This window comes from Pristiophorus japonicus, chromosome 5 (genome assembly GCF_044704955.1).
Source record: "Pristiophorus japonicus isolate sPriJap1 chromosome 5, sPriJap1.hap1, whole genome shotgun sequence".
NCBI classification, from domain to species: Eukaryota; Metazoa; Chordata; class Chondrichthyes; family Pristiophoridae; genus Pristiophorus; species Pristiophorus japonicus.
In genome coordinates, this window is record NC_091981.1 from 300,539,042 (window position 1) to 300,551,355 (window position 12,314).

Genomic DNA, 12,314 nt, shown 5'->3' on the forward strand with positions numbered 1-12,314 from the left:
TGGTGTCGAACAGTCGAAGGGACTCCGGGACTGGTGTCGAACAGTCGAAGTGACTCCAGGACTGTTGTCGGACAGGTCGAAGGGACTCCAGGGCTGGGGTCGAACAGTCGAAGGGACTCCGGGACTGGTGTCGAACAGTCGAAGGGACTCCAGGGCTGGTGTCGAACAGTCGAAGGGACTCCAGGACTGGTGTCGAACAGTCGAAGGGGCTCCAGGACTGGTGTCGAACAGGTCGAAGGGACACCGGGACTGGTGTCGAACAGTCGAAGGGTCTCCGGGACTGGTGACGAACAGTCGAAGGGACTCCGGGACTGGTGTCGAACAGTCGAAGGGACTCCGGGACTGGTGTCGAACAGTCGAAGGGACTCCAGGACTGGTGTCGAACAGTCGCAGGGACTCCGGGACTGGTGTCGAACAGTCGAAGGGACTCTGGGACTGGTGTCGAACAGTCGAAGGGACTCCGGGACTGGTGTCGAACAGTCGCAGGGACTCCGGGACTGGTGACGAACAGTCAAAGGGACTCCAGGACTGGTGTCGAACAGTCGAAGGGACTCCGGGACTGGTGTCGAACTGTCGAAGGGACTCTGGGACTGGTGTCGAACAGTCGAAGGGACTCCGGGACTGGTGTCGAACTGTCGAAGGGACTCCGGGACTGGTGTCGAACAGTCGAAGGGACTCCAGGGCTGGTGTCGAACAGTCGAAGGGACCCTGGAACTGGTGTCGAACAGTCGAAGGGACTCTGGGACTGGTGTCGAACAGTCGAAGGGACTCTGGGACTGGTGTCGAACAGTCGAAGGGACTTCAGGACTGCTGTCGAACAGTCGAAGGGACTCTGGGACTGGTGTCGAACAGTCGTAGGGACTCCGGGACTGGTGTCGAACAGTCGAAGGGACTCCGGGACTGGTGTCGAACAGTCGAAGGGACTCTGGGACTGGTGTCGAACAGTCGAAGGGACTCCGGGACTGGTGTCGAACAGTCGAAGGGACTCCGGGACTGGTGTCGAACAGTCGAAGGGACTCCGGGACTGGTGTCGAACAGTCGAAGGGACTCCGGGACTGGTGTCGAACAGTCGAAGGGACTCTGGGACTGGTGTCGAACAGTCGAAGGGACTCCGGGACTGGTGTCGAACAGTCGAAGGGACTCCGGGACTGGTGTCGAACAGTCGCAGGGACTCCGGGACTGGTGACGAACAGTCGAAGGTACTCCGGGACTGGTGTCGAATAGTCGAAGGGACTCCAGGACTGGTGTCGAACAGTCGAAGGGACTCTGGGACTGGTGTCAAACAGTCGAAGTGACTCCGGGACTGGTGTCGAACAGTCGAAGGGACTCCAGGACTGGTGTCGAACAGTCGAAGGGACTCCAGGTCTGGTGTCGAACAGTCGAATGGACTCCGGGACTGGTGTCGAACAGTCGAATGGACTCTGGGACTGGTGTCGAACAGTCGAAGGGACTCCGGGACTGGTGTCGAACAGTCGAAGGGACTCCAGGACCGGTGTCGAACAATTCGAAGGGACTCCGGGACTGGTGTCGAACAGTCGAAGGGACTCCGGGACTGGTGTCGAACTGTCGAAGGGACTCCGGGACTGGTGTCGAACTGTCGAAGGGACTCCGGGACTGGTGTCGAACAGTCGAAGGGACTCCAGGACTGGTGTCGAACAGTCGAAGGGACTCCAGGGCTGGTGTCGAACAGTCGAAGGACTCCGGGACTGGTGTCGAACAGTCGAAGGGACTCCAGGACTGGTGTCGAACAGGTCGAAGGTACTCCGGGACTGGTGTCGAACAGTCGAAGGGACTCCGGGACTGGTGTCGAACAGTCGAAGGGACTCTGGGACTGGTGTCGAACAGTCGAAGGGACTCTGGGACTGGTGTCGAACAGTCGAAGGGACTCCGGGACTGGTGTCGAACAGTCGAAGGGACTCCGGGACTGGTGTCGAACAGTCGAAGGGACTCCGGGACTGGTGTCGAACAGTCGAAGGGACTCCGGGACTGGTGTCGAACAGTCGAAGGGACTCCGGGACTGGTGTCGAACAGTCGAAGGGACTCCGGGACTGGTGTCGAACAGTCGAAGGGACTCCGGGACTGGTGTCGAACAGTCGAAGGGACTCTGGGACTGGTGTCGAACTGTCGAAGGGACTCTGGGACTGGTGTCGAACAGTCGAAGGGACTCCGGGACTGGTGTCGAACTGTCGAAGGGACTCTGGGACTAGTGTCGAACAGTCGAAGGGACTCTGGGACTGGTGTCGAACAGTCGAAGGGACTCCGGGACTGGTGTCGAACAGTCGAAGGGACTCCAGGACTGGTGTCGAACAGTCGAAGGGACTCCAGGACTGGTGTCGAACAGTCGAAGGGACTCCGGGACTGGTGTCGAACAGTCGAAGGGACTCCGGGACTGGTGTCGAACAGTCGAAGGGACTCCGGGACTGGTGTCGAACAGTCGAAGGGACTCCGGGACTGGTGTCGAACAGTCGAAGGGACTCCGGGACTGGTGTCGAACAGTCGAAGGGACTCTGGGACTGGTGTCGAACAGTCGAAGGGACTCCGGGACTGGTGTCGAACAGTCGAAGGGACTCCGGGACTGGTGTCGAACAGTCGCAGGGACTCCGGGATTGGTGACGAACAGTCGAAGGTACTCCGGGACTGGTGTCGAATAGTCGAAGGGACTCCAGGACTGGTGTCGAACAGTCGAAGGGACTCTGGGACTGGTGTCAAACAGTCGAAGTGACTCCGGGACTGGTGTCGAACAGTCGAAGGGACTCCAGGACTGGTGTCGAACAGTCGAAGGGACTCCAGGGCTGGTGTCGAACAGTCGAATGGACTCCGGGACTGGTGTCGAACAGTCGAAGGGACTCCAGGACCGGTGTCGAACAATTCGAAGGGACTCCGGGACTGGTGTCGAACAGTCGAAGGGACTCCGGGACTGGTGTCGAACTGTCGAAGGGACTCCGGGACTGGTGTCGAACTGTCGAAGGGACTCCGGGACTGGTGTCGAACAGTCGAAGGGACTCCAGGACTGGTGTCGAACAGTCGAAGGGACTCCAGGGCTGGTGTCGAACAGTCGAAGGACTCCGGGACTGGTGTCGAACAGTCGAAGGGACTCCAGGACTGGTGTCGAACAGGTCGAAGGTACTCCGGGACTGGTGTCGAACAGTCGAAGGGACTCCGGGACTGGTGTCGAACAGTCGAAGGGACTCTGGGACTGGTGTCGAACAGTCGAAGGGACTCTGGGACTGGTGTCGAACAGTCGAAGGGACTCCGGGACTGGTGTCGAACAGTCGAAGGGACTCCGGGACTGGTGTCGAACAGTCGAAGGGACTCCGGGACTGGTGTCGAACAGTCGAAGGGACTCCGGGACTGGTGTCGAACAGTCGAAGGGACTCCGGGACTGGTGTCGAACAGTCGAAGGGACTCCGGGACTGGTGTCGAACAGTCGAAGGGACTCCGGGACTGGTGTCGAACAGTCGAAGGGACTCTGGGACTGGTGTCGAACTGTCGAAGGGACTCCGGGACTGGTGTCGAACAGTCGAAGGGACTCCGGGACTGGTGTCGAACAGTCGAAGGGACTCCGGGACTGGTGTCGAACTGTCGAAGGGACTCCGGGACTGGTGACGAACAGTCGAAGGGACTCCGGGACTGGTGTCGAACAGTCGAAGGGACTCCGGGACTGGTGTCGAACAGTCGAAGGGACTCCGGGACTGGTGTCGAACAGTCGAAGGGACTCCGGGACTGGTGTCGAACTGTCGAAGGGACTCCGGGACTGGTGTCGAACAGTCGAAGGGACTCCAGGACTGGTGTCGAACAGTCGAAGGGACTCCAGGGCTGGTGTCGAACAGTCGAAGGGACTCCGGGACTGGTGTCGAACAGTCGAAGGGACTCCGGGACTGGTGTCGAACAGTCGAAGGGACTCCGGGACTGGTGACGAACAGTCGAAGGGACTCCGGGACTGGTGTCGAACAGTCGAAGGGACTCCGGGACTGGTGTCGAACAGTCGAAGGGACTCCGGGACTGGTGTCGAACAGTCGAAGGGACTCCGGGACTGGTGTCGAACTGTCGAAGGGACTCAGGGACTGGTGTCGACCAGTCGAAGGGACTCCGGGACTGGTGTCGGGCAGGTCGAAGGGACTCCAGGGCTGGTGTCGAACAGTCGAAGGGACCCTGGGACTGGTGTCGAACAGTCGAAGGGACTCTGGGACTGGTGTCGAACAGTCGAAGGGACTCTGGGACTGGTGTCGAACAGTCGAAGGGACTTCAGGACTGCTGTCGAACAGTCGAAGGGACTCTGGGACTGGTGTCGAACAGTCGAAGGGACTCCGGGACTGGTGTCGAACAGTCGAAGGGACTCTGGGACTGGTGTCGAACAGTCGAAGGGACTCCGGGACTGGTGTCGAACAGTCGAAGGGACTCCGGGACTGGTGTCGAACAGTCGCAGGGACTCCGGGACTGGTGACGAACAGTCGAAGGTACTCCGGGACTGGTGTCGAACAGTCGAAGGGACTCCAGGACTGGTGTCGAACAGTCGAAGGGACTCTGGGACTGGTGTCAAACAGTCGAAGTGACTCCGGGACTGGTGTCGAACAGTCGAAGGGACTCCAGGACTGGTGTCGAACAGTCGAAGGGACTCCAGGGCTGGTGTCGAACAGTCGAATGGACTCCGGGACTGGTGTCGAACAGTCGAAGGGACTCCAGGACCGGTGTCGAACAATTCGAAGGGACTCCGGGACTGGTGTCGAACAGTCGAAGGGACTCCGGGACTGGTGTCGAACTGTCGAAGGGACTCCGGGACTGGTGTCGAACTGTCGAAGGGACTCCGGGACTGGTGTCGAACAGTCGAAGGGACTCCAGGACTGTTGTCGAACAGTCGAAGGGACTCCAGGGCTGGTGTCGAACAGTCGAAGGACTCCGGGACTGGTGTCGAACAGTCGAAGGGACTCCAGGACTGGTGTCGAACAGGTCGAAGGTACTCCGGGACTGGTGTCGAACAGTCGAAGGGACTCCGGGACTGGTGTCGAACAGTCGAAGGGACTCTGGGACTGGTGTCGAACAGTCGAAGGGACTCTGGGACTGGTGTCGAACAGTCGAAGGGACTCCGGGACTGGTGTCGAACAGTCGAAGGGACTCCGGGACTGGTGTCGAACAGTCGAAGGGACTCCGGGACTGGTGTCGAACAGTTCAAGGGACTCCGGGACTGGTGTCGAACAGTCGAAGGGACTCCGGGACTGGTGTCGAACAGTCGAAGGGACTCCGGGACTGGTGTCGAACAGTCGAAGGGACTCCGGGACTGGTGTCGAACAGTCGAAGGGACTCTGGGACTGGTGTCGAACTGTCGAAGGGACTCTGGGACTGGTGTCGAACAGTCGAAGGGACTCCGGGACTGGTGTCGAACTGTCGAAGGGACTCCGGGACTGGTGTCGAACAGTCGAAGGGACTCCAGGACTGGTGTCGAACAGTCGAAGGGACTCCAGGGCTGGTGTCGAACAGTCGAAGGGACTCCGTGACTGGTGTCGAACAGTCGAAGGGACTCCAGGACTGGTGTCGAACAGGTCGAAGGGACTCCGGGTCTGGTGTCGAACAGTCGAAGGGACTCCGGGACTGGTGTCGAATAGTCGAAGGGACTCCAGGACTGGTGTCGAACAGTCGTAGGGACTCCGGGACTGGTGTCGAACAGTCGAAGGGACTCCGGGACTGGTGTCGAACAGTCGAAGGGACTCTGGGACTGGTGTCGAACAGTCGAAGGGACTCCGGGACTGGTGTCGAACAGTCGAAGGGACTCTGGGACTGGTGTCGAACAGTCGAAGGGACTCCGGGACTGGTGTCGAACAGTCGAAGGGACTCTGGGACTGGTGTCGAACAGTCGAAGGGACTCCGGGACTGGTGTCGAACAGTCGAAGGGACTCTGGGACTGGTGTCGAACAGTCGAAGGGACTCCGGGACTGGTGTCGAACAGTCGAAGGGACTCCGGGACTGGTGTCGAACAGTCGCAGGGACTCCGGGACTGGTGACGAACAGTCGAAGGGACTCTGGGACTGGTGTCGAACAGTCGAAGGGACTCCGGGACTGGTGTCGAACAGTCGAAGGGACTCTGGGACTGGTGTCGAACAGTCGAAGGGACTCCGGGACTGGTGTCGAACAGTCGCAGGGACTCCGGGACTGGTGACGAACAGTCGAAGGGACTCCGGGACTGGTGTCGAACAGTCGAAGGGACTCCAGGACTGGTGTCGAACAGTCGAAGGGAGTCCGGGACTGGTGTCGAATAGTCGAAGGGACTCCGGGACTGGTGTCGAATAGTCGAAGGGACTCCAGGACTGGTGTCGAACAGTCGTAGGGACTCCGGGACTGGTGTCGAACAGTCGAAGGGACTCCGGGACTGGTGTCGAACAGTCGCAGAGACTCCAGGACTGGTGACGAACAGTCGAAGGGACTCCGGGACTGGTGTCGAACAGTCGAAGGGACTCCGGGACTGGTGTCGAACAGTCGAAGGGACTCCGGGACTGGTGTCGAACAGTCGAAGGGACTCCGGGACTGGTGTCGAACAGTCGAAGGGACTCTAGGACTGGTGTCGAACAGTCGAAGGGACTCCAGGACTGCTGTCGAACAGTCGCAGGGACTCCGGGACTGGTGACGAACAGTCGAAGGGACTCCGGGACTGGTGTCGAACAGTCGAAGGGACTCCGGGACTGGTGTCGAACAGTCGAAGGGACTCCGGGACTGGTGTCGAACAGTCGAAGGGACTCCGGGACTGGTGTCGAACTGTCGAAGGGACTCAGGGACTGGTGTCGACCAGTCGAAGGGACTCTGGCACTGGTGTCGAACAGTCGAAGGGACTCCAGGGCTGGTGTCGAACAGTCGAAGGGACCCTGGGACTGGTGTCGAACAGTCGAAGGGACTCTGGGACTGGTGTCGAACAGTCGAAGGGACTCTGGGACTGGTGTCGAACAGTCGAAGGGACTTCAGGACTGCTGTCGAACAGTCGAAGGGACTCTGGGACTGGTGTCGAACAGTCGAAGGGACTCTGGGACTGGTGTCGTACAGTCGAAGGGACTCCGGGACTGGTGTCGAACAGTCGCAGAGACTCCAGGACTGGTGACGAACAGTCGAAGGGACTCCGGGACTGGTGTCGAACAGTCGAAGGGACTCCGGGACTGGTGTCGAAAAGTCGAAGGGACTCCGGGACTGGTGACGAACAGTCGAAGGGACTCTGGGACTGGTGTCGACCAGTCGAAGGGACTCCGGGACTGGTGTCGGGCAGGTCGAAGGGACTCCAGGGCTGGTGTCGAACAGTCGAAGGGACCCTGGGACTGGTGTCGAACAGTCGAAGGGACTCCGGGACTGGTGTCGAACAGTCGAAGGGACTCCGGGACTGGTGTCGAACAGTCGAAGGGACTCCGGGACTGGTGTCGAACAGTCGAAGGGACTCTGGGACTGGTGTCGACCAGTCGAAGGGACTCCGGGACTGGTGTCGGGCAGGTCGAAGGGACTCCAGGGCTGGTGTCGAACAGTCGAAGGGACCCTGGGACTGGTGTCGAACAGTCGAAGGGACTCTGGGACTGGTGTCGAACAGTCGAAGGGACTCTGGGACTGGTGTCGAACAGTCGAAGGGACTTCAGGACTGCTGTCGAACAGTCGAAGGGACTCTGGGACTGGTGTCGAACAGTCGAAGGGACTCCGGGACTGGTGTCGAACAGTCGAAGGGACTCTGGGACTGGTGTCGAACAGTCGAAGGGACTCCGGGACTGGTGTCGAACAGTCGAAGGGACTCCGGGACTGGTGTCGAACAGTCGCAGGGACTCCGGGACTGGTGACGAACAGTCGAAGGTACTCCGGGACTGGTGTCGAACAGTCGAAGGGACTCCAGGACTGGTGTCGAACAGTCGAAGGGACTCTGGGACTGGTGTCAAACAGTCGAAGTGACTCCGGGACTGGTGTCGAACAGTCGAAGGGACTCTGGGACTGGTGTCGAACAGTCGAAGGGACTCCGGGACTGGTGTCGAACAGTCGAAGGGACTCCAGGACTGGTGTCGAACAGTCGAAGGGACTCCAGGGTTGGTGTCGAACAGTCGAAGGGACTCCGGGACTGGTGTCGAACAGTCGAAGGGACTCCAGGACTGGTGTGGAACAGTCGAAGGGACTCCAGGACTGGTGTGGAACAGTCGAATGGACTCCGGGACTGGTGTCGAACAGTCGAAGGGACTCCAGGACCGGTGTCGAACAATTCGAAGGGACTCCGGGACTGGTGTCGAACAGTCGAAGGGACTCCGGGACTGGTGTCGAACTGTCGAAGGGACTCCGGGACTGGTGTCGAACTGTCGAAGGGACTCCGGGACTGGTGTCGAACAGTCGAAGGGACTCCAGGACTGGTGTCGAACAGTCGAAGGGACTCCAGGGCTGGTGTCGAACAGTCGAAGGACTCCGGGACTGGTGTCGAACAGTCGAAGGGACTCCAGGACTGGTGTCGAACAGGTCGAAGGTACTCCGGGACTGGTGTCGAACAGTCGAAGGGACTCCGGGACTGGTGTCGAACAGTCGAAGGGACTCTGGGACTGGTGTCGAACAGTCGAAGGGACTCTGGGACTGGTGTCGAACAGTCGAAGGGACTCCGGGACTGGTGTCGAACAGTCGAAGGGACTCCGGGACTGGTGTCGAACAGTCGAAGGGACTCCGGGACTGGTGTCGAACAGTCGAAGGGACTCCGGGACTGGTGTCGAACAGTCGAAGGGACTCCGGGACTGGTGTCGAACAGTCGAAGGGACTCCGGGACTGGTGTCGAACAGTCGAAGGGACTCCGGGACTGGTGTCGAACAGTCGAAGGGACTCTGGGACTGGTGTCGAACTGTCGAAGGGACTCCGGGACTGGTGTCGAACAGTCGAAGGGACTCCAGGACTGGTGTCGAACAGTCGAAGGGACTCCAGGGCTGGTGTGGAACAGTCGAAGGGACTCCAGGACTGGTGTCGAACTGTCGAAGGGACTCTGGGACTGGTGTCGAACAGTCGAAGGGACTCCGGGACTGGTGTCGAACTGTCGAAGGGACTCCGGGACTGGTGTCGAACAGTCGAAGGGACTCCAGGACTGGTGTCGAACAGTCGAAGGGACTCCAGGGCTGGTGTCGAACAGTCGAAGGGACTCCGGGACTGGTGTCGAACAGTCGAAGGGACTCCAGGACTGGTGTCGAACAGGTCGAAGGGACTCCGGGTCTGGTGTCGAACAGTCGAAGGGACTCCGGGACTGGTGTCGAATAGTCGAAGGGACTCCAGGACTGGTGTCGAACAGTCGTAGGGACTCCGGGACTGATGTCGAACAGTCGAAGGGACTCCGGGACTGGTGTCGAACAGTCGAAGGGACTCTGGGACTGGTGTCGAACAGTCGAAGGGACTCCGGGACTGGTGTCGAACAGTCGAAGGGACTCTGGGACTGGTGTCGAACAGTCGAAGGGACTCCGGGACTGGTGTCGAACAGTCGAAGGGACTCTGGGACTGGTGTCGAACAGTCGAAGGGACTCCGGGACTGGTGTCGAACAGTCGAAGGGACTCTGGGACTGGTGTCGAACAGTCGAAGGGACTCCGGGACTGGTGTCGAACAGTCGAAGGGACTCCGGGACTGGTGTCGAACAGTCGCAGGGACTCCGGGACTGGTGACGAACAGTCGAAGGGACTCTGGGACTGGTGTCGAACAGTCGAAGGGACTCCGGGACTGGTGTCGAACAGTCGAAGGGACTCCGGGACTGGTGTCGAACAGTCGAAGGGACTCCGGGACTGGTGTCGAACAGTCGCAGGGACTCCGGGACTGGTGACGAACAGTCGAAGGGACTCCGGGACTGGTGTCGAACAGTCGAAGGGACTCCAGGACTGGTGTCGAACAGTCGAAGGGAGTCCGGGACTGGTGTCGAATAGTCGAAGGGACTCCGGGACTGGTGTCGAATAGTCGAAGGGACTCCAGGACTGGTGTCGAACAGTCGTAGGGACTCCGGGACTGGTGTCGAACAGTCGAAGGGACTCCGGGACTGGTGTCGAACAGTCGCAGAGACTCCAGGACTGGTGACGAACAGTCGAAGGGACTCCGGGACTGGTGTCGAACAGTCGAAGGGACTCCGGGACTGGTGTCGAACAGTCGAAGGGACTCCGGGACTGGTGTCGAACAGTCGAAGGGACTCCGGGACTGGTGTCGAACAGTCGAAGGGACTCTAGGACTGGTGTCGAACAGTCGAAGGGACTCCAGGACTGCTGTCGAACAGTCGCAGGGACTCCGGGACTGGTGACGAACAGTCGAAGGGACTCCGGGACTGGTGTCGAACAGTCGAAGGGACTCCGGGACTGGTGTCGAACAGTCGAAGGGACTCTGGGACTGGTGTCGAACAGTCGAAGGGACTCTGGGACTGGTGTCGAACAGTCGAAGGGACCCTGGGACTGGTGTCGAACAGTCGAAGGGACTCTGGGACTGGTGTCGAACAGTCGAAGGGACTCTGGGACTGGTGTCGAACAGTCGAAGGGACTTCAGGACTGCTGTCGAACAGTCGAAGGGACTCCAGGACTGGTGTCGGACAGTCGAAGGGACTCTGGGACTGGTGTCGAACAGTCGAAGGGACTCTGGGACTGGTGTCGTACAGTCGAAGGGACTCCGGGACTGGTGTCGAACAGTCGCAGAGACTCCAGGACTGGTGACGAACAGTCGAAGGGACTCCGGGACTGGTGTCGAACAGTCGAAGGGACTCCGGGACTGGTGTCGAACAGTCGAAGGGACTCCGGGACTGGTGACGAACAGTCGAAGGGACTCCGGGACTGGTGTCGAACAGTCGAAGGGACTCCGGGACTGGTGTCGAACAGTCGAAGGGACTCCGGGACTGGTGTCGAACAGTCGAAGGGACTCCGGGACTGGTGTCGAACAGTCGAAGGGACTCCAGGGCTGGTGTCGAACAGTCGAAGGGACCCTGGGACTGGTGTCGAACAGTCGAAGGGACTCTGGGACTGGTGTCGAACAGTCGAAGGGACTCTGGGACTGGTGTCGAACAGTCGAAGGGACTTCAGGACTGCTGTCGAACAGTCGAAGGGACTCTGGGACTGGTGTCGAACAGTCGAAGGGACTCTGGGACTGGTGTCGTACAGTCGAAGGGACTCCGGGACTGGTGTCGAACAGTCGCAGAGACTCCAGGACTGGTGACGAACAGTCGAAGGGACTCCGGGACTGGTGTCGAACAGTCGAAGGGACTCCGGGACTGGTGTCGAACAGTCGAAGGGACTCCGGGACTGGTGTCGAACAGTCGTAGGGACTCCGGGACTGGTGTCGAACAGTCGAAGGGACTTCGGGACTGATGTCGAACAGTCGAAGGGACTCCGGGACTGGTGACGAACAGTCGAAGGGACTCCGGGACTGGTGTCGAACAGTCGAAGGGACTCCGGGACTGGTGTCGAACAGTCGAAGGGACTCCGGGACTGGTGTCGAACAGTCGTAGGGACTCCGGGACTGGTGTCGAACAGTCGAAGGGACTCCGGGACTGGTGTCGAACTGTCGAAGCGACTCCGGGACTGGTGTCGAACAGTCGAAGGGACTCCAGGACTGGTGTCGAACAGGTCGAAGGGACTCCGGGACTGGTGTCGAACAGTCGAAGGGACTCCGGGACTGGTGTCGAACAGTCGAAGGGACTCCGGGACTGGTGTCGAACAGTCGAAGGGACTCTGGGACTGGTGTCGAACTGTCGAAGGGACTCTGGGACTGGTGTCGAACAGTCGAAGGGACTCCGGGACTGGTGTCGAACTGTCGAAGGGACTCCGGGACTGGTGTCGAACAGTCGAAGGGACTCCAGGACTGGTGTCGAACAGTCGAAGGGACTCCAGGGCTGGTGTCGAACAGTCGAAGGGACTCCGGGACTGGTGTCGAACAGTCGAAGGGACTCCAGGACTGGTGTCGAACAGGTCGAAGGGACTCCGGGTCTGGTGTCGAACAGTCGAAGGGACTCCGGGACTGGTGTCGAATAGTCGAAGGGACTCCAGGACTGGTGTCGAACAGTCGTAGGGACTCCGGGACTGGTGTCGAACAGTCGAAGGGACTCCGGGACTGGTGTCGAACAGTCGAAGGGACTCTGGGACTGGTGTCGAACAGTCGAAGGGACTCCGGGACTGGTGTCGAACAGTCGAAGGGACTCTGGGACTGGTGTCGAACAGTCGAAGGGACTCCGGGACTGGTGTCGAACAGTCGAAGGGACTCTGGGACTGGTGTCGAACAGTCGAAGGGACTCCGGGACTGGTGTCGAACAGTCGAAGGGACTCTGGGACTGGTGTCGAACAGTCGAAGGGACTCCGGGACTGGTGTCGAACAGTCGAAGGGACTC